The 23955-nt window shown below is 33.1% G+C and overlaps 1 protein-coding gene across 1 annotated transcript in view; it reads right to left on the bottom strand.

The window, feature by feature from the left end:
* Positions 1–22068, bottom strand: part of SEMA3A (semaphorin 3A) — a 310401-nt gene extending 288333 nt beyond the window's left edge. Inside the window, exon 1 of the mRNA XM_082692542.1 lies at positions 21992–22068. The gene's annotated coding sequence lies outside the window, so the exon portion shown is untranslated. The remainder of the gene's footprint in view (positions 1–21991) is intronic.
* Between the last annotated feature and the right edge of the window lie 1887 nt (positions 22069–23955).

Here is a 23955-nt window from a genome sequence, read left to right as displayed (position 1 = left end):
GGATGCTGGCTTCAAAAAAATGTTGGCATCAATACCCCTACCTTCCATGACTTATTAAATAAAACCCATTATTCACCTGTCACTCACCTCTGACTGGACCCAACCCTGGATTCCTGAAGGAACGCATCCTTGACCTCTTTCCCTTTCCAGTATAAATCCTTAGCCCCAAGGGATGGAGAGACTCAGTTCTCCTTTCCTTTATGAGTCTCCCAGATACTCCTTCATCTGTATTCTGTCACTTATGCCATTCAGTAAGCTCTGCTTTCACATTCTTAGGCTAACGTTTGATTTCTGCCCTGCTCAAAGCCAACGACTCCTGGCTGATGCTGTGGGACATCCTCCTCAGGGTCTTCTGATCCAACCTGCCTGTAGCACTGAGGTCATTTTTTTAAGGTCTCCTCCATTTGATTCAAATGTGAAGTATTTCTTTTTCATTTTTCAATAATTTCAAAAGAGTGTGTCTTTGAGAAACCTTTCTATTAGAAGATGGTTTGTGAGAAACTGTCATTTCAAGTACCTTTCCAACAGAAGTTCTTGTCAAATGATGCAAATCTTAATCTCAGCTACATTTTTACAGTTTCTTCCATTTGTTTTTTTAGTGCTCATTTACATATTTATATACCTTAAAAAGTAGCCCCAACACATTCTTGTCACATTTATGGTCATGTTTATTAAATGGAGGTAAGTTTAGAAAAATCTGTACCCTCAGTTTTCTGTCCAGCGTGCCATTGTCTAAACTTCTAAACCAAGCACTACAAATGTTCTTGTTTTGGAACAGATCTGCCATAACATCTGCAGTTTCAGCTTGAGCCCTTGGGGTTTATTGTGAATTGAAGGTTCTAATAGGTCAGTGAGAGGGTGAATTTAATCTGATTATTTCAATTAATTTTACTAAACTCATGACAATGAAAATGATGCTGATGATCAATGCTGGGTTTAGAAAAATGGGAAGGAGAAAAGAATTTACCTTTTGTATTCCAGTATCTTTCTTTGAGCATCACCACCCTCTCCATACAAAAACACAACGTGGAGTCTTATTTTCCCATACTTGAGGCAATGGATGTTTCCATCTTTATCTTTTTTAGAATGTACTATTGAGATTTGTATATATAGTATGTAATATATTACTCTACAAATATAGATTAATATTTGCACATATTGTATAATATAATGCAATATTAATAAATAAGTTCAAGCAACCTCAGAGAAGAGTTATCCTTTGTAATAACTTCAAGATAGTTCATTTCATTTTGAGAGGATTTTATAAGCTAAAAAGTTATTCTTTATATTCCTCTAGAGAGTTTCTGAGGACCACAGATTAACTGATTACTCCCTGGTGGATTCACTCAGCCAACTTCATCTTCCTTTCATGGGACAGCCTTCAAATTGCCTCTTTTCCTCAATTCTCCCAGTGTGTGTGTGTGTGTGTGTGTGTGTGTGTTTTCCAAATGGCATGATGAGTCCCCTCAGCATGGAAACATTTCTCTTCTGAATTAAGTCCCTTTAAGAAAAACTAATTATTCATATAAAGTCTGAACATAACAATTCTTTGGAATTATTAAATGGGACTATCACCATTCTTACTACATGAACTAAACTTCTTCAAGGCAATATGCTTCCTCTATTAGGAGTATTTCATTTAGAGATTAACATCCAACTGTAGATTAGATAAATTGTCCTTTCTTGAAAGGATTTTGCATGAGCAGATTAAGGAATAATTTGAGACAAGAAATCCTTTGCTTTGCCCCTAAAATCTTAAACAGTATTGGTTGGCCAGTCATAACCTTGTTTCCATTTTCTCCAGAACAGGTCAAGCAGTGGACTGAATGTAATGTTGCTGGCAAATTTGTTATTAACTACAAACATATCACCTGTCTTACATAAAAACAAGACTTTGAAAGTTTTAGACACTATACTAGATACTGCTCAGACTAGTGGCAAAGCACTAATCATAAATTATTGTCAATAAATTCCTTTCCTTGTGTTGCATTACCCTGAAAGATTGTTATTATGTAACAATAATATTTATACAATATGTATATTATATACTGTTATTGTTATTATATATCATATCAAATTTAAAGAGCTACAAAATAAAAATTTCCAGATAAATATTATTATATAGATGTTAAATATTATTTGTTTAAAGTATAAAGTGGAATTTATTTGTTTATACTCTTACAGATTAGCAGTTCAAATTATTTTACCTTCCCTTAATAATATACTTATTGTTCTTATATGTAATATTTGCAAACAACCAGTAAAGAAATCCAAGGAGGATAAGAATCTAAGGATTACTGGCAGGGGATCTAATATTCAAATTTTGTTGTAAATTCATTCCTATTCTTCTTTGCCAATGAACTGGCATGACCTAGAAGAAGAACTAAAGGACTTTAAAAATTAGTTAATGCTAGCTCTCACACTTAAAGATGAAACCCTTAATCTTTAAAACATTGAACCTTTCCAACCCGGAACTTGTATAATGTTCTTTCAAGTTACAAAGGCAGGTAGTCTTGGGCTATTAAATTTTAAACATAAGAATGTGCCATCCAGACATATAATAGAGGATAATTTCCTTCTCTTAATTTGTTTAGTCTTTATTTGTTACAGGGCTGGCATTACTGAGATGTGACACTGGTCATTTCTTAGTTTAAAAAGTGAAAAGCTTGTCAGGAAGAAAAGCCTCTCGTCCATTTTAATTCCTTAAAGAGTTTATTCCTTTGGGCAAAATAATCATGTGGAACACCTGTGGTGCGAGTGCTAAAGAAATATCAGGCAAAACCCAGCCACAGCTGTGCTGTAATCACTGAAGTGTGCCCAGTGCATAATGGCACATTAGGTAGGCATTGATCTCTGCCAGTTTATGAGGTCTCTTACAGAATTAGGCAGACTTTTTCACTAAAACCCATGGAGCAGAAATTGCTACTTCTAAGCTAATCCATTTTCAAATTACTATCCAATTGTGAATGATGACCTCACTACAAATCCGCTTATCTACCTCCAACCACTCAACAAGCAAAGGGAAATCAATCGTTATTTCCCTTTATTTTAAACTCTTCACAAAAAACTCCTCTTGCCATTCTTAGTCACCTTTAGTGCCACTGCAGCTGCGAAGATAAGCATGATAAATGTTAAGTGCTGCCTAATTGTCAGTACTTATTTGGAAGGTAAAATGGGAAAGGGAAATATGTGCTAGTCTGATACATGGCTGAAGATTTCATTTAAAATTGATGTTATAAATTATGGCTAATTTTGTGAATTTATTTTAAATAATTTAGTCAGATTGTGGTAGATCGATGCCTTATTATTTTTTTTTAAAGTCCATCACTACAATATGCAACTATTTCTTATTGAAAATGCTGGGTCAAGTCTAATCACTGAGCAGATAAAATTAAAAACATTTTAGAGAAGACCCATTATTCTGAAAGTGGAGGCAATGCTCAATAGTTTACTTAATTGAAGGCAATATCATGTAAAAATATGTAGGAGGCAGAAAACATACAAATTAGAATCAACCAAAACCTATTACCGATTTCTCGTCATCAAACTTTATCACAGAAGGTAATATTTGGTGGTTGCAAGAATGTGTAAATAAAAAAGTACAAAAGTGATAATGACTTATATCTTTTTCTATCAGAATATTAGAATTAGTCATAACATTCAAAGTCCTGTAGCTATAGTTTAAAAGTCTACACTTTGTGTCTATTTAGTGTTATTTATATTGTGAAAAATATCTTGCCTGCTTTTCTGAAAATTTCTCATGTGGATCAACTAGGAGAGCCCTAATTGGTGAATATATTAATGTATGTATGGGAATGTTGATTTACATATCTCTCAAAGAAAATTATATACAAGTAGTAATTTGAAAACAGTTCCAGCAAAATTGTGGAACGTCTGTTTACAAATGCATTGGACAAAGTAGTAGTTACAAAAATCTTAGCCTTGGCAGGGTGATGGATGAGGCAGAGAAATAATTATTTCCATGTCTATAATTAAAGCACATATTTCTGAATGTTTCCATCTCGAACATAATCAGAATTCAAACATCTGGACCAGTCATTGCTATGAAGCCTCATCCTAGCTATGTTATCCATAGTGCCCTGTGTAATGGATTGACATGATTCAGAGCCAAGTTAGCAGCACTTGGGTTTTCTGAACGACTATCTTCTCAAAGGGGTTGGAGTTGCTTTCTCACAGCTGATTTTGGATTTATTTAAGGACGTCAGGGCTTGCTTCTGAACATCAATCAATAGTGTTTCTTATATTTGGTCTATGGACTAGGTCAAGTCATTTGTAAAGTAAGATAATATTACCTACTCCAGCCTACCCACTAGTAGATAGGATGAAAGATAACAAACTAATGCACAAACTAAAGCTAATAATCCTATTTTGGCTCAAAATACTTTAATTTTAAAAATAATATTATCAATTTCTTGATTACCTGTACACACATATGGGAAAAAGCCACAGGCTTTTTTTTTTTTTTACAATTAATAATGTAAAAAATATTTCAAGTGTATTTGACAAAGGATAATTAGCAGGAAGTCAGGCATAGACAGGGCCTCCTCCCCACACCCCACCCCAAGAGGAAACTAACCTTGAAGGGATTTTATACCACCCTAGAAGAAGCCCTCCACCTTCGCTATGAGATATATAGAGGACAAAAGCCTCAATGGAGGACAGGCCCTGGAGGGTTAATGAGATTAAAACAGCCCACCGACAAGCCCATACAAACCCCAGACATAGAAACTCTGGTGGCAACCCTCTCAGGTCCCTTCCCTCTTGAGGAGCTTTGTACGATCACTCAATAAACTTTGCATTGGCGCCCACCACTCTTTGTCTGGTCTGCCTCTGTATTCCTCAAAGCAGTGTGGCCAGAACCCTTGGGCACCAAAGGAAAAGAAATTCTGCAACACATTTATCTCATTATTTTCCAGAATATCTATATGTTTTGTTATAATGAATATTTGGAAAACAAAATAGACATGTGTTTCCTTCAACCAGTAGAAATATAAGAAGCTACGTAAGGGGAAAATTTTAAATTAAATTCCTTAAAAAAATATATAGATTATTTATTTGAGAGAAGAGAGAGCAAGAGAGATGAATGGGAGGGGCGAAGGGGGAGAGGGAGAAAGACTCTCAAGCAGATTCCATGCTGAGTGTGGAGCCCAGTGCTGGACTTGATCTCACAAGCCTCAGAATAGGACCTGAGCTCAAAGCAAGAGTATGATGCTTAAGTACTGTACCATCCAGGTGCCCCTAAAGTTAAATTACTTGTATTAGGGGCGCCTGGGTGGCGTAGTGGGTTAAGCCGCTGCCTTTGGCTTGGGTCATGATCTCAGGGTCCTGGGTCGAGTCCCACATCAGGCTCTCTGCTCAGCAGGGAGCCTGCTTTCCTCTCTCTCTCTCTCTCTGACAGCCTCTCTACCTACCTGTGATCTCTCTCTGTCAAATAAATAAATAAAATCTTTAAAAAAAAATTACTTGTATTAACTCTCTTCCTCACACCCCAGGTTTCTGAGGTCAACAGTAGCTCCTTCCACATCTTCCTTCACATTGATGCAAACATAAATACCTAAATATCATAGACTGAGTTTTATGTTATGTTTAAAAAAGCACTAGCCATATAAATATTGCCTAGCAAAAATGTTTTTTTCCCCATGAAACAAACATCATGAATAGCCACCAGTCAAATGCAAACACCTGTTGTGTGCTGTTAAATGTGCAATATTCAATAGCATACATTAAAACTGCATTAATTTTCCCCATCTAGATACTCATCGGGGGTTTTTATGCTTGCCCTTGTTACTTTGTCTTATTTTTTTGGTTAGTTGTTATTTTATTAAAATACAGTTAAAAAAATAAAAATAAAATACAGTTGAGCCTTGAACAACGTGGATTTGAACTGTGTGGGTCCACTCATACACAAATTTTTTCTCAATAAATATACATATAGTACCATACATGTATTTTCTTTTCCTTATGATTTTCTTACCATTTTCCCTTCTCTAGTCTATTTTATTTTAAAAATACATTATATAATATATAAAACATACAAAATAAGTGTTGACTGTTTATGTTATTGGCATTTAGCTTAATAGTAGGCTATTAATAGTTATTTTGAGGGAAACAAAAATTATATGTGAATATTTGAATCTGCATTGTTCAAAAGTCAACTGTATATGTGTTTTTATTTTAGAAGATATTTCTTGATTAGTTTTCATAAATTCATGGTCATTTGGATACCTTCCAGCAATGAGTGTGCCCACATCCGGGCACCCTAGAAAATAATGACTAGATATCTTCTTTTCAATTTTCTCCAACCCAATGGAAGAAAACTGTTATCTCATTACTGGTGTAGCTGGAAGTTCCCTACTACTAATAGCATCCTTTTCATATGTTTGCTGTACATTATCGCGTGGTCTGTTGTAGTTTCCTATTTATATGCTTTGGTCAGTTTGATATTAGGTTATTTGTCTATATTTATCACTATAATTAAATAAATTAAATTCCTATAGTCTTCTCATGGGAATTATATGAAAGCTAAGTGAAGACTGAGAAGTGGGCACTCTGCCATCTTAGCACTTACCATATTTTATTGAACTTTTTACTATATTGCTCCCATGATGACATTCTTGTGATTATGGGGCATTTATTTTTATTACTCTTTTCCAATAATTTATCATAATACCTGGAATACTCTAAATATTCAGGAAATGAATGTTAAACTGGTAAAATGGTGACAAAAATACAACTTCAATTAAACTGATGGATACTTGAGGGAAGGAATCACTTCTTGTATTTATGCATTTTCAAGAGAAAGCTGTTCAGAAAATACCTCTGAATTAATTCATTGCTTTTTTTTTCTAGCTTTATTGAGATTTAATTGACATGCAGCATTGTTTAAGTTTAAGGTATACAACATGATGATTTGATTTATGTATATATTACTAAATGATTACCACAATAAGGTTAGTTTACACATCCATCACCTCACATAGTCAATATTTTTGTGTGTGTGTGTGTGTTTTGAACATTTGAGATCTACTTTCTTAGCCACTTTCAAGTAATTAACAATACACTATTGTTAACTTTAATCACCGTGTTGTACATTAGATCCCCAGAAGTTATTATTCATATAACTGGAATTTTGTACTCTTTAACAAAAATCTCCCCATTTCCCACCCTCCCCCCAAGTTCCTGGCAACCATCATTCTACTCTGTTTCTGTTTTTTTAGATTCCACATATTAATGAGATCATACAGTATTTGTCTTTGTCTGATTTTTTCACATTTGGTTGTTCAGGTTTATAACCCTTTTCCCTACCTTCGTAATTCCTCCCTGGAGCTAAAAACAATTCATTTTCAAGTTTAAATCTGGGAGTAAAGAATGATAGAGGGCCTTCTCTTCTCACTGCTTTCTGTAAGACCTTTGTATAATATACATTTTTTAATGTTAATTTTTCTTAGTCTTCTTACTTTTAGTATTATGTTCACTCTATCCAAACTTGGCAATTGAGGATTGTGTGGAATTTCAGCTAACACATCTCAGATGTGCATGATCTCAGCCTGTGGGATATGAAAGGATTTAATTTACAAGGCACCTCCATATAGTATCAGAGTCTAGACTAGCAATTGGTCTAGAATATTTCTATAAGACAATGATCTCTTGATTCAAAATAAACATTAATAAAAATGCTGACACTATCATTTGGTTGTTAAATGACTGACATTAGGTTTGCCCTTTTTGTTGGATATTCTTGTACTAAGTTACCAGGTTGTAGAAGTAAACATTTATTTCATTCACAAAACATGGTAAGTATAATTTATTTTTGCTTAAGGCAAAACTTTTTTAAAAATAAAAATTTTAAGGCAGCAAATAACTGAAATGAAGCCCACATGTTGGCTGTAGAAGAACTGTCTTTATAGCTTTCAAATATTTGATTTCTATACCTATGATTTCTATTGACTCTGTTTGGGACAAATGGTTTTACTTTTTTTCATTTCTTTAATTCTTATACCTAAATAAGTTGTGCAGAATGATCTTTAAAAACTCTTCCTGAATTAACTTTGCTCTCTTTGGTAAAACAAAACAACTAGAAAGTAAATAAATTTGTATATGTCCTCTGATACACAATCCAAAGTTGTAAACTATATATATAATTACATAACTATACATATATATAGTTTATACATATGTGTGTGTGTGTTGTGTGTGTATGTGTAGTTTACCAGTTCTCAGTTGCACTTAACTCCCAGTTATAATCAACGATTCTTATTATGATTTTGAAAATAAATCAACTAACACATTGAGGATAATTTTGCAAAAGGTTGTGATATGATAACCATTACTATGGTTGGGTTTTACAACTCAAATATGTTCATAAATGCACAATTCAAAGCTAATTTTATAGATAATATTCTCATATATTATTAGAAATGGCAAGAAGCCATAAAAGTAATTAAGCAAAATATATAATATTTAAATGTAAGCTCAACTAATCAAATGATCATTATGCGAATTGAGCAACTATGAGTGAATAAGCTAGCAAATAGAAACATAATCCCCAACTTAATAAATAGTGTAATTTATAGAAGACAAATTATAACAAGAAATTATAACTGTGACAAGTACTATAAGATATGAAGTTTTTAAATAGAATTAATATTGAGCTGAGACATGACGGTTCATACTGAATTAGCTAGATCAATGATGAGATTGAAACTAGGCATTTTGGCAGAACAACTGACACAACCATTTTATGCAGTTTCTTCAAAATGGCCACCTTGATATGTGAACCCTCTTTTTAAATTATGAATTCAAGCAACACACTTATCTCCTAGTTTATAAATTGGATGAGATTAATGATAAAGGATGGATATATTTTGCATATTATCTAGTAATCAAAATATAAATGTCTCAGTCCATTTGCTCTCAGACTGGTGGTCAATATAGCAAGTTAGAGTAGTCACTGTGCCGAAAGATTTCTCGATTGCTTGATGGAAATTTAGGGTGGTCTCAAATGATTATCAAACTGCAATTGATTTTTCTATTGATGTGAATAAGTATATTCTACATATCCCTAGAATCCTTTGTTATTATACATGCTTTTATTTTATTCATCTTTCTATCTCCATACCTCTCTTGATAACTTTTTAATCAATATCCAAGGATAATTTAGTATTGTGAGTAAAAAAAATGCTCTCTAAAATGTCAAGGGAGGGGCACTTGGGTGGCCCAATTGGTTAAGCATCTGATTGTAGATTTTGGCTCAGGTCATGATCTCAGGGTTGTGAGATCAAGCCCTATATCAGGCTTCATGCTGGGTATGGAGCCTGCTTAAGATTCTCCCTCTCTCTCTCTGCCCTTCTTCCCCTTCTATGTTCCTCTCTAAAACACAAACAAATAAAAAAAGATGTTAAGTAAAAATTGTTTAAATACTTTTTTTTTACATACCTTCAATAAATCCCCCTCCCTCTCAAATAAATCACAACATCGCAATATGACAATATATTTACAGCTTTAACACAACTTCAAGTCATGTCAATTTTGAAGCACTATTCAGTAAGATTGCTTTCAAACACCTTTGGATAGTCTTTTTTGAGATTTTATAAATATCTTGGAAAGTGCTACTTAAATACAGACTATTCAGAAAGTTTATCTGAACTCCTGCTCTTCTGATTAAAAAATTATTCTATGGTTTGGTCTGATTTTTTTTTTTTAACCTCACTAATTTAGAAACAAAAGAAAAATGTCCTCAACAAAGAAAGTTCAAACAAACTTGTGACCACATATTTAAAATGATATGGGCTAAAACTCCCCCAAAACATGAGGACCTGTGTCTCAATCTGTGTAGTATAGATTAAAATAACTTTTTCCAGAAATTCCATTTATAATAACTAATTGACATGGATCTACATACAACAGCCTACAAGTGCAATAGTTAATGCTCTTCTTCTTGCTTATTTCTTCACCTTTTGTTATTTTCAGTTCTGGCTAACTGCTATTGGTTATGGTTTCACTAAAGAAGAGTGTGGTAGGACAGATTCCATGGCAACTGTCTCAGACCTCAGGCAAATCCCTGATGACTATGGGTAGCACTTCCAGACATAAGTTGTTTCAAAGTCCAGTTGTGGCCCAAAAGGGATATAATTTTGATGAAACCCAGATGAGCTGCAACTATATTTCAGTCTATACTCCCACATAAATTATAGTCGATTATCTATGGTAACAGGAGTACAAAAATAACATAAGTAATGAAATCTGCATATAATCTCAAAGTATCATTTTAGCCAATAATTTCCAATTCTTCCTCTATCAAAACTCTGAGTAAAAATTCTAAGCATATATTCAAGTGGAAAGATCTGAGTTTTCTTTTCTTCCTATATGGCAAAAGTGCCAATAAGTAATAAAATGATCCACAAAATATGGCCACAAAGGAAGGGAGACTGATTAATCACTGGTCTAGTTATCTCTTCCTGAAAAACTCAGGAGATTACTCTTTCTGCCTATTAAACCTCTGAACACACATTATCATCATCCATAAAAATATTTAAGTCAAGTAAATCTATTTTTTAAATATCTGCTTACTTGTTTAGAATATAATGTGAATTCCAATTAAATGAGAAAGATTGAACATACAAATTCACCTTGTCTTCCTACCTTAACCCCAGTAAAGACATAATAAAAGAACTGTAAGCAAAAAAATGTATTCATCCACTATATTCATGAGGATGATAAAAGTGGTTATAGCAATATAAAACTTCAAGGAATTTTGGGGATAAGAATTCACATAAACTTATTTAACATGACAGAGGGGAGTCAGAGAGCTTCAGGGTGAGCAAGCCCACTAACTCTGAGGAACCTGGGACAATGAGGACTTAATACCATGCCTTACTACAAGAAGACTGGAAGACCAAGTTTCCCCCACCCTGCACCCAAATATTAGCAATCAGGAGGTACTTCCCCTCTGTCAACTATTATATAAACTGCATAGGACTCAAAAAAGTACACATGTCTTTCATATGTTGTTGTTTGGTGGCCCATTGTGAAAAGACTGATTTGTTTACTGGCCAATATAAAGTGCAGTCTAAAGGTCCACAAAATGTTCTCTAATCCTTCCCACCCCAACCTTAGCTCATAAAGTGCTTCCAGAAATGGTTGGATATCTCACCCATATACCAATATACAATCCAGAATTATCTGCCTCATGAAGAAAACTATCAACATGAATGAAGAAGAACAACAAAACCCTAAAATCACCAATACAGAACTTAGAGAAAACAAAGACAATGAAGAACATGTCAAAACTATAACGAATATTCTGCCATGTAAGAAAGATGTTTATCCTTTTAAAAACAAATGAGCAAACAGAAAATCAACAAGGAAATGGAGGCTTTAAATGGTACATTAGACCAGATGGGTGCAACAGATATATTCACAACATTCCATCCAAGGACAGCAGAAAATGCATTTTTCCAAGTGCACATGGAAAATTACTCAGAATAGGCCACAAAACAAGTCTCAACCAATGCAAAAGACTGAAATCATCATGCATCTCTTCTGGCTACAATGGTATTAAACTAGAAGTCAAGCACAAGAAAAAAATGTGGAAAAGCACAGATAACATACTACTAACAATGTATGGGTCAACCAAGAAATCAAGGAAGAAATTAAAAAAAAAATACAAAGAGACAAATAAAAATGAAAACATAACATTTCAAAATCGCTGGGATGCAGCAAAAGCTGTTCTAAGAGGGAAGATTATGGCAATACAAGCCTACCTCAAGAAGCAAGAAAAATCTCAAACAAACATTCTAACCTTACACCTATGGGAGCTAGAAGAAAAGGAGAAGCAAAACCCACAGCCAGCTGCATGAAGGAAATAATGAAAACTGAAGCACAAATAAGTGAAATAGAGATTTTAAAAAACAATAGGAATAGATCAATGAAACCAGTAGCTGGCTTTTTGAAAAGATAAGCAAAATTGATAAACCTTTAGCCAGATGCATAAAGAAAGAGAGAGAAAAGTCAATAAATAAATAAATAAATAAATAAATAAAATCAGAAATGAAAGAGGAGAAATAATCATTGACACCACAGAATTACAAAACATTATAAGAAAATGTTAAAAATTATGCCAACAAATTGGAAAATGTTGAAGAAATAAGTACATTCCTACTGACATATAACTTTCCAAAACTGAATCAGGAAAAAAACCAGAAAATTTGGAGAGACTCATTACTAGCAATGAAATAGAATCAGTAATTAAAAACTCCCAACAAACAAAAATCCAGAACCAGATGTCCTCACAAGTGAATTTTACCAAACATTTAAAGAAGAGTTAACATCTACTCTTCTCAAATGATTCCAAGAAATAGAAGAGAAAGGAAAGTTTCCAAATTCATTATATGAGGCCACCATTATCCTGATATCAAAACCAGATAAAGATACTACATAAAAAGAAAACTATGGGCCAATGTGTGAAGATAAATGCAAAAATCAATGCAAAAATGCAAAAAATCAATGTCTGAACATAAATGCAAAAATTCTTAACAAAATACTAGCAAACCAAATCTAAGAGTATTTAAAAAAAATCATTCATCATGAGATCAAGAGGGATTTTGTCCAAGGATGCAAGGATGATTCCATATTTGCAAATCAATCAGTGTCTTACATCTCATTAACTATAGAAAAGACAAAAACAAATAATCATTTCAATAGATGCAGAAAGACATTTGAGAAAATACAACATGCATTTATGATAAAAACTCTCAACAAAGCAGGTTTTGAGGGAATATACCACAACATAACAAAGGCCATATATGAAAAACCCACAGCTAACATCATCCTCAATAGTGAAAACATGAGTGCTTTACATCTGTGATCAAGAACAAGACAATATCTATTCTTGCAACTTTTATTCAACATAGTCTCAGCAATCAGGCAAAAACCAAAAACACCCCCCAAACCCAAAAACAAAACAAAACAAAAAAACAAGACACCCAAATTGGTGAAGTAACACTTTCACCATCTGCGGATGACATAATACAATATACAGAAAACCTAAACACTCCACCAAAAAACCACTAGAGCAGATTAATGAATTCATTGAAGGTGCAGAATACCAAATACATATACAGAAATCTGTTGCATTTCTATACTCTAATAATGAAGTAGCAGAAGGGAAATTAAGAACACAATCCCATTTACAATTGCACCAAAAAGAAGAAAATACCTAGGAATAAATTTAACCAAGGAGATGAGACCTGTACTAAAGTACAAAGTACTGATGAAAGAAATTGAAGATAACACAAATAAATGAATAGATTCTCCATGCTCATGGATTGGGAGAGTCAATATTAAGATGACCATACTATTCACAACAACCTACAGATTTAATGTAATCCTTATCGATTATCAACAGCATTTTTCACAGAACTAGAACAAAAAATTCCAAAATTTGCATGGAACCACAAAAGAACCTGAATAATGAAAACAGTCTTGAGAAAGAAGAACAAAGCTGGAGGTGTCACAATCCCAGATTTCGAGATACACTACAAAGCCATAATAATCAAAACACTATGGTACTGGCACAAAAAAATAACAGATCAGCAAAACAGAAGAGAGAATCCAGAAATAAACCCATGCTATTATGGTCAATTAATTTACAACAGAGGAGACAAGAATATGCAATGGCAAAGATAGTCTCTTTGACAAATGGTATTGGGAAAACTGCAGAGCTACAACCAAAAGAATGTGCCTGAACCACTTTTTCATATTATACACATGAGTAAACTCAAAATAGATTAAGGGCCTAAATGTAAGACTTGAAACCATAAAATTCCTTGAGGAAAACAGGCAGTAATCTCTTCAACATCAACTTTAGAAATGTTTTTCTAGATATGCCTCCTTTGGCAAGGGAAACAAAAGTAAAATTAAACTACTGAGACTATACAAATAAAAAAAGCTTTTGGACAGTGAAGAAAACCATCAACAAAACAAAAAGACAACCTACTAAATGGAGAAGATATAACCAATAAGGGGTTAGTATCCAAAATACATAAAGAACTTGTACACCATAATACCAAAAATCAAATTCAATTTAAAAATGTGCAGAGACAGGACACCTGGGTGGTCAAGTAAGTGTTTGGCTCTTGGTTTCAGTTCAGGTCTGGTCTCTGGGTTGTGAGATTGAGCCCCACATTGCCTCTGCTCTCATTGTGAATTCTGCTTGGGTTTCTCTCTCCCTCTTCCTCTGCCCTTGCTTCCAAGCACACACACACACACTCTCTCTCTAAAACAGATAAATTAAATCTTTAAAAATAAAGGATAGAGGACATATATAGACATTTTCCCAAAGGAGACACGTAGATGGCCAACAGATACATGAAAAATGCTCAAGGTCACTAATGATTAAGGAAATACAAATCAAAACAACAATGCAATATCACTTCATGCACTGTCAGTGGGAATGTAAATTGGTGTGACCACTGTGGAAAACAGTATAAATTTTCCTCAAAAAATTAAAAATAGATTTGCCATATGAACCAGTATTTCTACTACTGGGTATTTACTAAAAAAGAAAACACTAGCTTGAAAAGATATGCACACCCCATGTTTGTTTACTGCAGCATTATTTACAAAGCCAAGATATGGAAGCATGGAAGATATGGAGGAATACACAAAGGAAGAGAAATCAGAATGCATTAAATGTTCAACTACAGCTCTAACAAATGACTCGAAAATGAACAGATACAAATATTATGCATAAAAACCCTGCAGTGACTATTTTAAAATCAGCTAAAATAAGACATTAAGTCAACAGAATTATCAAAGATAAAAAGAAATGGTACCTATGATAAGAGGATCAATTCATTAGAAAGATGTATAAAGTGTAAATGTGTATGAATTTACAAAAATACCACAAAGTATAAGAAACAATAACTGACAGAATTAAAGGAGAAAATCTTTCCATTATATAACCATAGGAAGGGATTTTATTAGAAAAACTAGACAAAAATAAATCAGTAAACACATAGTGGATCTAAAGAATGCAATGAAGCATATATGATGGGTCTTAAAATAACTCACAGTAGATTTTAAATGATTCATATCAGAGTATGTTCTCTGAACAGAGTAAAACTGAATTAAGTATTAGTAATAATAAGATACTTAAAGAAACATAAATTGATTTACAGAGTCAACAGAATTCCAATAAAATTTTAAGAGGCTTTCTGTGTGTGTGACGGAGTGGGTACAGGAGTCACATGGGAGAGCAAACAACCCAGAAATACCAAAGAAATTTTAAAATACAGCTGAATTGGTCATCTTATATAAGTCATTGATTTCACAACAGTATAAATCTTTAAAATTCAAGATGGTGTGTCATTGGCAAAAGTAGTTATAATCCAAAGGAAACAATTAGCTCAGAAATAAGCCATTAATCTTGGACAACATTCTTAAGGTAAAGAAATGGAAAGAAATGATCTTTCAACAAAAGATGTTAGAACAATTAGACACTGACATGGAAAAAAAATGGTTAATCTCAACATACCTAATTATGTGCAAAAAGTGACTCAAATTAGATCGTAGTCCTTCCTTCAAAAGCTAAAACAATAAAACTCTTAGAAGAAAAATTTGGGAGAAATATTGGAGAAAAAAATTTAAACTGGGATTAGCAAAGGTTTCTCAGTACCCAACAGTACAAATGGTTAAAATGATATATTGCATTTCATCAATATTAAAATTTTTTGCTATTCAAAAGAAACTTAAGAATTTGAAAATGAAAGTCATTGAATGGGAGAAAATATTCATGAAACTTATCTATCTACTAAAGGATTTGTATCCAGAATATATCAAGGGCTCCTACAACTGAAAAATAGTAAGGGAAAAAGCCAGTTAAAAAAACAGAGCAAAATATTTCCATGGCTAATTCAGAGAAGAAGATATGCAGGTGGCAAATATGCAAATTAAAAGATGCTCAATATCATTAATCATCAGAAAAGCAAATTAAAGCCCACTGAAATACCATCACATATACACTAAAATGGCTAAAATTAAGAAAGACTGACAACAAGAAATTTTGCAAGGATGCAGAGCAGGGATCAGCAAGCTTTTTGTTGAAAGGGCCAGAAAGTACATATTTTAATCTGAGGTCCATATGATTTCTGTCACAATTACTTAATTCTGTTTTTGTAGCATGAAGCACATCATTCATGACAAATGAGTGTGGCTGTGTTCCAATACAACTTTATTTACAAATAAAGCCAATTTGGCACAAGAGCTATAGTTTGAAGACCTCTGATGCAGAGCAACAGGAATTCTCACACACTGCTCAGGTGAATGCCAAGTGGTGCAACTACCTGGGAAAACTGTCATTTCTTAAAAAGTTATGCATACACGTACCCAAGATTCTGATATTCTAATTCTATGTGTTTTTCCAAGAGAAATGAAAACACATGTCTACACAATGACTCGTACACAAATGCTCATAGGGAATTAATCCACAAAAGTCAAAAGAAACAACTATCCATCAATAAATGAATGAATAAACAAATGTAGTATATCCCCAATGGAATACTACTCAGCAATAAAAAGAAATGAACTACTGATACAAAAAGTACATAAATAAATCTCTATACCATTATGCTAACTGAAAAAAATATACAAAAATACATACTTACACGATTTTCTTTATATAAAATGCAAACCAATGCAGAGTATGAAAAAATTAAGAGTCATAAAGAACCTTGTTGGCATGATAGAATTATTCTGTATCTTGCTTCTCGTGGTGATTTTAGGGGTATATACCACTGTCAAAACTCATAGAATTGAGCCCTTTAAAACAGGTGGAGTTTATAAGGAGTTTATATTACCTAATATATCCCTCAATAAAGTTAGTAAAGAAAAATAAATACACAGAGGTTTCACCCAAAGAAGCTACACATCTCACTGAGTTTAACAAAGACAAAAGTTCTATGCACTGTGTTACCTTTTGTGTGCATCTGTCTATCTGTCTATCTATCTATCTATCTATCTATCTATCTATCTATATGTTTGTGTATATATATACACATATATATATTTGGCTAAACATAAAAAGTCATTCCCTGACCAGGATTGCTCCCTGAGGTAGTGTACTATGAATGTTTTTCTCTTATTTCTCAATCTTGCTCACTTATTTTTACCTATGGCCAGGCTTGTCTTTGGGGAAGAGGAGGATGTCATCTCTATTTTGTCTAGGAAAGTTACAAATTTCAGTTGAAGACAATGTTGATAAATAATGGAAACAGTCAACAGATAATCCTAAAATGAGTAAGAAAAAAAGTCCAGAAAAAGAGTATCTTGGGAGCAAGATATTATGATATAAAACAAAGAACTCTAAAATTAGAGTTTGGAAATTGGGTTCCTCATGTCTGTGACTTGTATTAGATTTATCTTGGCCTTAGTTTCCTTATGTAAGTGAGGTGATCTCTTAAAACCCTTCTGGCTCAGAAGTTCTGTGGACCTAAAAACATTTAGCACAAATTATCAAAGATAGAAGAAGAAAAATAACCATATGATGAAGGAATTATTAGTTAGAAAAATAAATAAATGATTCCATCTGAATTAGATATAGAATTTGTACAAACATATAAACAAATTTTCAGAGGTAGGTATCACTTCCCTCTACTCATGGCCACTTCAATTCTATCCTCACTAGATGTAAAGGAGGTTAGGCAAGTGTTAAATTTTTCTCAGGAGTGAGGCCAGACCTCTGAGTACTCCTTCTAACCCTGTGGTCACTAACATCTGAGCCAACATCTGAGAAGGTGAGGGCTTGTTGGTTAAGCAGATCACTATGTTTCTTGTTACTATTATTGAATGGGAGCTCAGTTCCAGAATGATTTTCTTACACACCTGAGAAATCTACCTTTCTCTCTTTCTTTGAAAAATGGCTAGGAAATTCTACAATAAGGAAGATATATTCTAATTCCTTGAAAATCTTAGAAGTGGTTAAAACAGAATAAAATATTATTATGTTATTAGCTAAGACACCCTATTTAGAAATCAAAATTAAACAAGCTAAGTTAATAGGTAGTTATATTATTGAGTCAGAGGATTTTTCATTTGGAAAAGTCTATCTATTAAATAGTGACTTTTTAAAAGAGTATTCAAATGTTTTAAATGGTTTCAGCTTAATTCAATTCAACAGCAACACGTCTGTATAAAAAGGTTCTTACTCTTTCTTTCAGTCATTCACTAAAAAATGATGTCTATCTTTAAACTGATGGGTAAGGGAAGGCATAAATAAGAAAAAATATTTTTAATCTTGAAAAGTTCATAATCTAGAGTAGAAAAATAACTCTTAAACTTAAATAACCAGAAGAAAGCAGAATATTTTTTAAAAAATTAAATGAGTAAAAAGTATTTTGGAAAACAGTGAAAGAAAGAGAAAACTATACCATACATTTAAAATGTAATTTTAAAAAATTATAAAATATTTTAAAATTTGTAAAAATTATAAGGAAGTAAAAGTAGGTATTACTAGTTCCAATGTACAAATGAGAAATTTAAATAAGGCAAAGTAATTATCTCAAGCTCACCAAGTGGTTCAGCTTGAAATTCCAGATTCTATGAGTCTGGAATGTCATTTTATTCTATTGTATCAGACAACCTTCCTAAAAACATACCAAAGTTATTCAGTAGTCATATAGAATGAATCTCAAGTGGAATAGCAATAAAAAGGAAAACTGAAATTGTCTTCCCTCTTCATCCACATATTTTCTATTTTCCTTTTTAGTTAATGTGGAATATTATCTCATTTTCCTCTCTTCTAAATTAGTATATCCTTTTCTTAACTATAGTTTCCATTTTTTTAAATGCTTGAAATCTTTGTCATGAGCTTACCAATAAGTATCTATATTTTCAATTGAAAATTTATTTAGAATCAGACATATATGGAGCTGTGTCAAGGGAATAATTAATAATTACAGAACAATTTTCAGATTCAGGAAAGAAAAATATATCTTGGACCTTGCTACATTGGTATTCTCTCAGCAAGTAAGCCATTAAACAACAGAATTAGCAGGACAAGCAAAATATACTGTTTATCTACTCTTTTTAAATAATAATTTACATTAAATACATTACACATCTGACAGGATAATAATTCTTATTCAAGTTACTTCTGTTTAAAAAAAAGGGAGAAACTAAGGGATTGAATAACCTTGTCAATGAAATGGACGTTAATTAAACAAAACAAAACAAAATAAAAGTTTTAAGTCTTCCAATTTGGGATGATGAGATCACATTTTCTAACCAACTGATATTTATCAACCCCAGTTTACATTTGTAGTACTCAAAGCCTAGAATCAAAAGTTCAATTCTGCAAATAGTTCCATTAGATGCACTACCTAGAAGTAAATTTCATCAGATTTTAGTTGAATTTGTTACTTTGACTTTAATAAAAATTCATTGGTTGACTCCTAATTCCTATCCTACTTCAGTCTCACATGTACACTGTTAATTGTATTCAATAATTTAAGACTCATCCATTTCAATGGTGGCTGAGATTATAAGTCATTTTGGAAAAACTGGCTTGATCTTCAAGTATACGTCTTCAAATATACCTTGACCTTCATAAATTTGGAGCAGATTTTAATTATTATCCAAGAAATGCATTTTGTGAATTTTTCCTACTTCATTAGTACCCTGAGGCAACTGTAATTGGAAAATTAGAAGGTTCTTATTTGCTAAAAAAGAAAGTAATGTTTAGTATTTATGCACAGGATGCACTAAGGAAAATTAGCATCCAGGAAACTGGCACTCTGGAAGGCTAAAAATCAATCTAGTCCAATAATGAACATTAATACATATACATAGAGATATACTTATATGGATGTACATATGTACATATACATATAGAGAACTGGCAGTACAAAAGTCGTATTTTGAAGTCTTTATTGACCTACCAGTACTAAAGATATGAGACGTGATAACTTGCCATCAGAGAAATACAAATTAAAACCACAATGAGATACTACCTCACACCAGTCAGAACGGCTAAAATTAACAAGACAGAGAACAAATTTTGGTAAGCATGCAGAAAAAGGGAAACCCTTCTACACTGTTGGTGGGAATGCATGCTGCTGCAGCCACTCTGGAAAGTTGTACGGAAGTTCCTCCAGAAGTTAAAAATAGAAATACCCTCAACACAGCAATTGCACTACTGAGCATTTACCCTAAAGATACAAATGTAGTGAAAGGAAGGGGCACATGTACCCCAATGTTCATGGTAGCAATGTCCACAATAGCCAAACTGCAGAAGGAGCTCAGATGTCCTTCAACAGATGAATGGATAAAGATGTGGTACACACACACACACACACACACACACACACGGAATATTACTCAGCTATCAGAAAGGATGAATACCTACCATTTACATGGACATGAATGGAACTGGAGGAAATTATGCTAAGTGAAATAAGTCATCAGAGAAAGACAGTTATCATATGGTTTCACTCATATGTAGAATATAAGAAGCAGTGCAGAGAATCATAGGGGAAGGGAAGGAAAACTGAGTCAGAGAAGGAGACAAACTGACAGACTCTAGACTCCAGGAAACAGCCTGAGGGTTGTAGAAGGGAGGGGTTTAGAGAGATGGGACAATTGGGTGATGGGTATTAAAGAGGGTTCATGTTGTGATGAACACTGGGTATTATATGCAGCTAATGAATCACTGAACACTACATCAAAAACTAATGATGTAGTATATGTTGGCTAATTGAATATAAATTAAAAAAGAAAGATATGGGATGTGACATAAAAAATTAAAAATCTATAATGACTTGAAATTAACTTTAACAGCTTCAATGTTCACCTCCTATTACTAAATTTTTACCTTATGTGATAAATTTTTTGTATATGTAAGTGATGCTTCCATATAAAAATTGTAATTTCCTTTAAATTCTTAAAAATCTTATTTTTAAAATATATAATATAAATTACATATAAAGTATATATAAAGTATTAATTATGAAAACCTGAGGAAAAAGGCATTTGTTCACATTAAAATAAAAATAAAAATAACCATCTAATTAAATCCCAAGGGACCTAATAAAATTGGGACCTCCTTAGTTTTAGTGACATAAAATAAAATTAATGAATGAATTTTATTCAACTCAAACACCTATAAGGGAAATAATATTTAGATTCAGGGTTCTTTTCTTATAATTCCTGTGCACTTGTCCTAGATCTTAAAATACATGTTTTAATTTCTTTATTCATTTCTTCTCATAGCAATTCCTGCCAGTAGCAATATATATAATACAGTGTGATGGTAAACCTAATGCTGCTAAATTTTCTTTGTACTTACAATGAAATGCAGCTTGAGGAACATTCATAGTTAAAGAGGGTTAAGAAAAAAGTAGTATGTATACATTTAGATTTCTAAGTGTATTTTACTTTAAGGGTAATATTTCAGTCTCACATCTTAGGTCAAAATTAAGATAATGTAATGTAACACATTAAAAACTGACTCCTCCCTCTGTGCTTGGCACTCAAGCCTTTGAATGGATTCTAGTTGATGGTAACCATATGTGGTCCAGGAAATGTAGAAGAGGCAGGCTAGCCAAAGGATCTTTCTAGATGGCAATCTGCCCACACGTCAGCTATCTTTGTTCTGTGGCTCTTGGGGAATATGGCAAATCCAGTCTAAGTCTTACATATAAAAATAAAAAAAATAAAAAACCCAAAATAGTGGTGATTCAATCTTGACGTTTTGAAGTGGCAATGTAGCTTTCCTACAAACCATTTTCTTTTTGAAATGTTACAGCAATCTCATATATTCAAATCATTCCACAGAATAAAAGATTAAGTAAAAACAGAAAGTACCTTTAATTAAAAAAAAATCCTCTAAATTATACACCAAAGAAATATACTAGTATCTATATTTTCACCAAAACTTATTAACATGCAAAAATGTGCATATTTTAAGATCTCTTACCTTCTTCTGGAAAAATTCTTAATTCCTGAGGTATATCTGTTCAGTCCAATTGGTTATTTTAAGTTTCTGGACACTTTAAGTCCCCTATAAAAATAAGCAAGTTCATTCTTAGAATTCCAATATAATTCAATTAGCAATCAGTTAATAGGTGTTCCACTAAATTAAAAGTCAGTGTAAATGTTTTCTAAAGGTTGCATAGGAAAATGTAATGTAGGAAGGAAAAAGGCATTGTGGGAAGCAGACATTGAATCTGACAAACATTTCACTCTGCCTCCTTTAACCAAATTACTATTTGTAATCCCTAATTGGATTTGAGGTACTTTGAAATTATTCATTATTTAGGCTCTAACTCTTGTAAAGAATAACTGATTTATTTGAGAATTAGCTGAAACTCTAACACGCTCTATTGATTTGTTCATAATGCTATGATGTCATTAACATTTTTCACTACTGATGATGAAAGGCTCACAATGACAACCCAGCTAAGCAGTAATTTCATGGCACTGTTAGCAACTAACTGGATTTTGCTTTAACAAAAGCTTTTTTCCTCACCAGATAAAGAAATTATACCACATATGCAAAGTAAGTAGAAGTTTTAAATAATAAAATCTTTCAAAATACGAAATAAAAACATCCTTTGAATAATTCTATTTTACTAAAACAGATTCTTTGTCATTAATCATACACTATTTTGCATTTGAATAACAAAAATAATTTAGAAAACAAAATAAAGACAACTCAAATCTGGGCCAGAGGCTTGAAGTTGTTTCAACTGAGAAAATACACAAATTGGTCAAAACAAAAAAAGTATGCAATGGAGATTCACAGGCTAGATACTAACCTTACTAAACAATTTTAAATTTATTTAACTCATAGAAACTGCATTCTGAAGTAGTATTTCTCTCACAGTTATATCCAATCCTGTTTTTTTTCCAATCCTGTTTTTTTTTAACTGTATATTTTGTGAGAAATATAGAAGATTTCCAGGTTACTATATTTTTGAAAAACAAACTATATTATACTATATACATTTATATAACATATTTTTGTTGGCTACCTTACAATCCAATAGGATTAGGGAAACCTTTAAGAGTTGATTTAAGCAAAGAATTTGTTAGGTATATAGGTAAATAAATAGATAATCTATCACCCCAAGTGTATATGCGAACACTGAAACTCCAATGTCAATACCATGTTAAATATTCCTTGGACACATGTATCACATGATAGTGAAATTATTTCAAGGGAGTGACAGGTAGAAAACAAGATCTTTGGAGAAGAGGAATCTAACAGAAAGACTAGTGTTTTTGAAGTCTACGTGGCTACTGAAATTACCACACTTTACGACAAGAAAGGTTTGGAGAGAGAGACATTGAGCTAAAACTAAAATCTTAACAGAAGAGAGGAAGTGACCAGAGGTCGGGAAAAGACTTCTGTAAAGAGGAGTAGCAGCTGGTATCTGCTCCTGCCATGAGATCAGAGAGGAGGTTTCAGGGAGGAGGAAGGAGACTGTTTTGGAAGTGACACTGAAGAGCAAGGGAACGTCACCTCACCTCCCATCTCAGTGATTTTAAGTGGTGTGGTAGGGAAATAGCCATCTCTTGGAGGCCGTATGAGAAGCAGGGTCATCAAGAAGAACCAGGCTTCATTTAGAGAGAAAATAAGGGGAAATTACATATAAGTGGTTGAAGATAAAGGGGCTTTGTTGGTGAGTTCAAGAGAACGTGGTGAAAAGGTATCGGGAGGCAGAGAGGAATGGCGATGAAGATTAGAGACGGAGGAATCAGGAATGCCCTGGAAGTTCTGGGTTCCTTTCAGCTACTGACATAAAATGAGAGAACAGGCATGAGAAATCAAATCCTGTTTTTCCCAGGACAGTCCCCTGTGACGATGAGGCTGCCAGTGTCAGCAAGGACAGGGGGATGGCTGTGAGGTCTTGTCAGGAAGGGGTGGACAGGGCTTCA

This window comes from Mustela nivalis (genome assembly GCF_964662115.1).
Source record: "Mustela nivalis genome assembly, chromosome: 12".
Taxonomy (NCBI): Eukaryota; Metazoa; Chordata; class Mammalia; order Carnivora; family Mustelidae; genus Mustela; species Mustela nivalis.
Note: the sequence above shows the minus strand (reverse complement) of the source record. Positions and strands in the feature narration are given on the sequence as shown.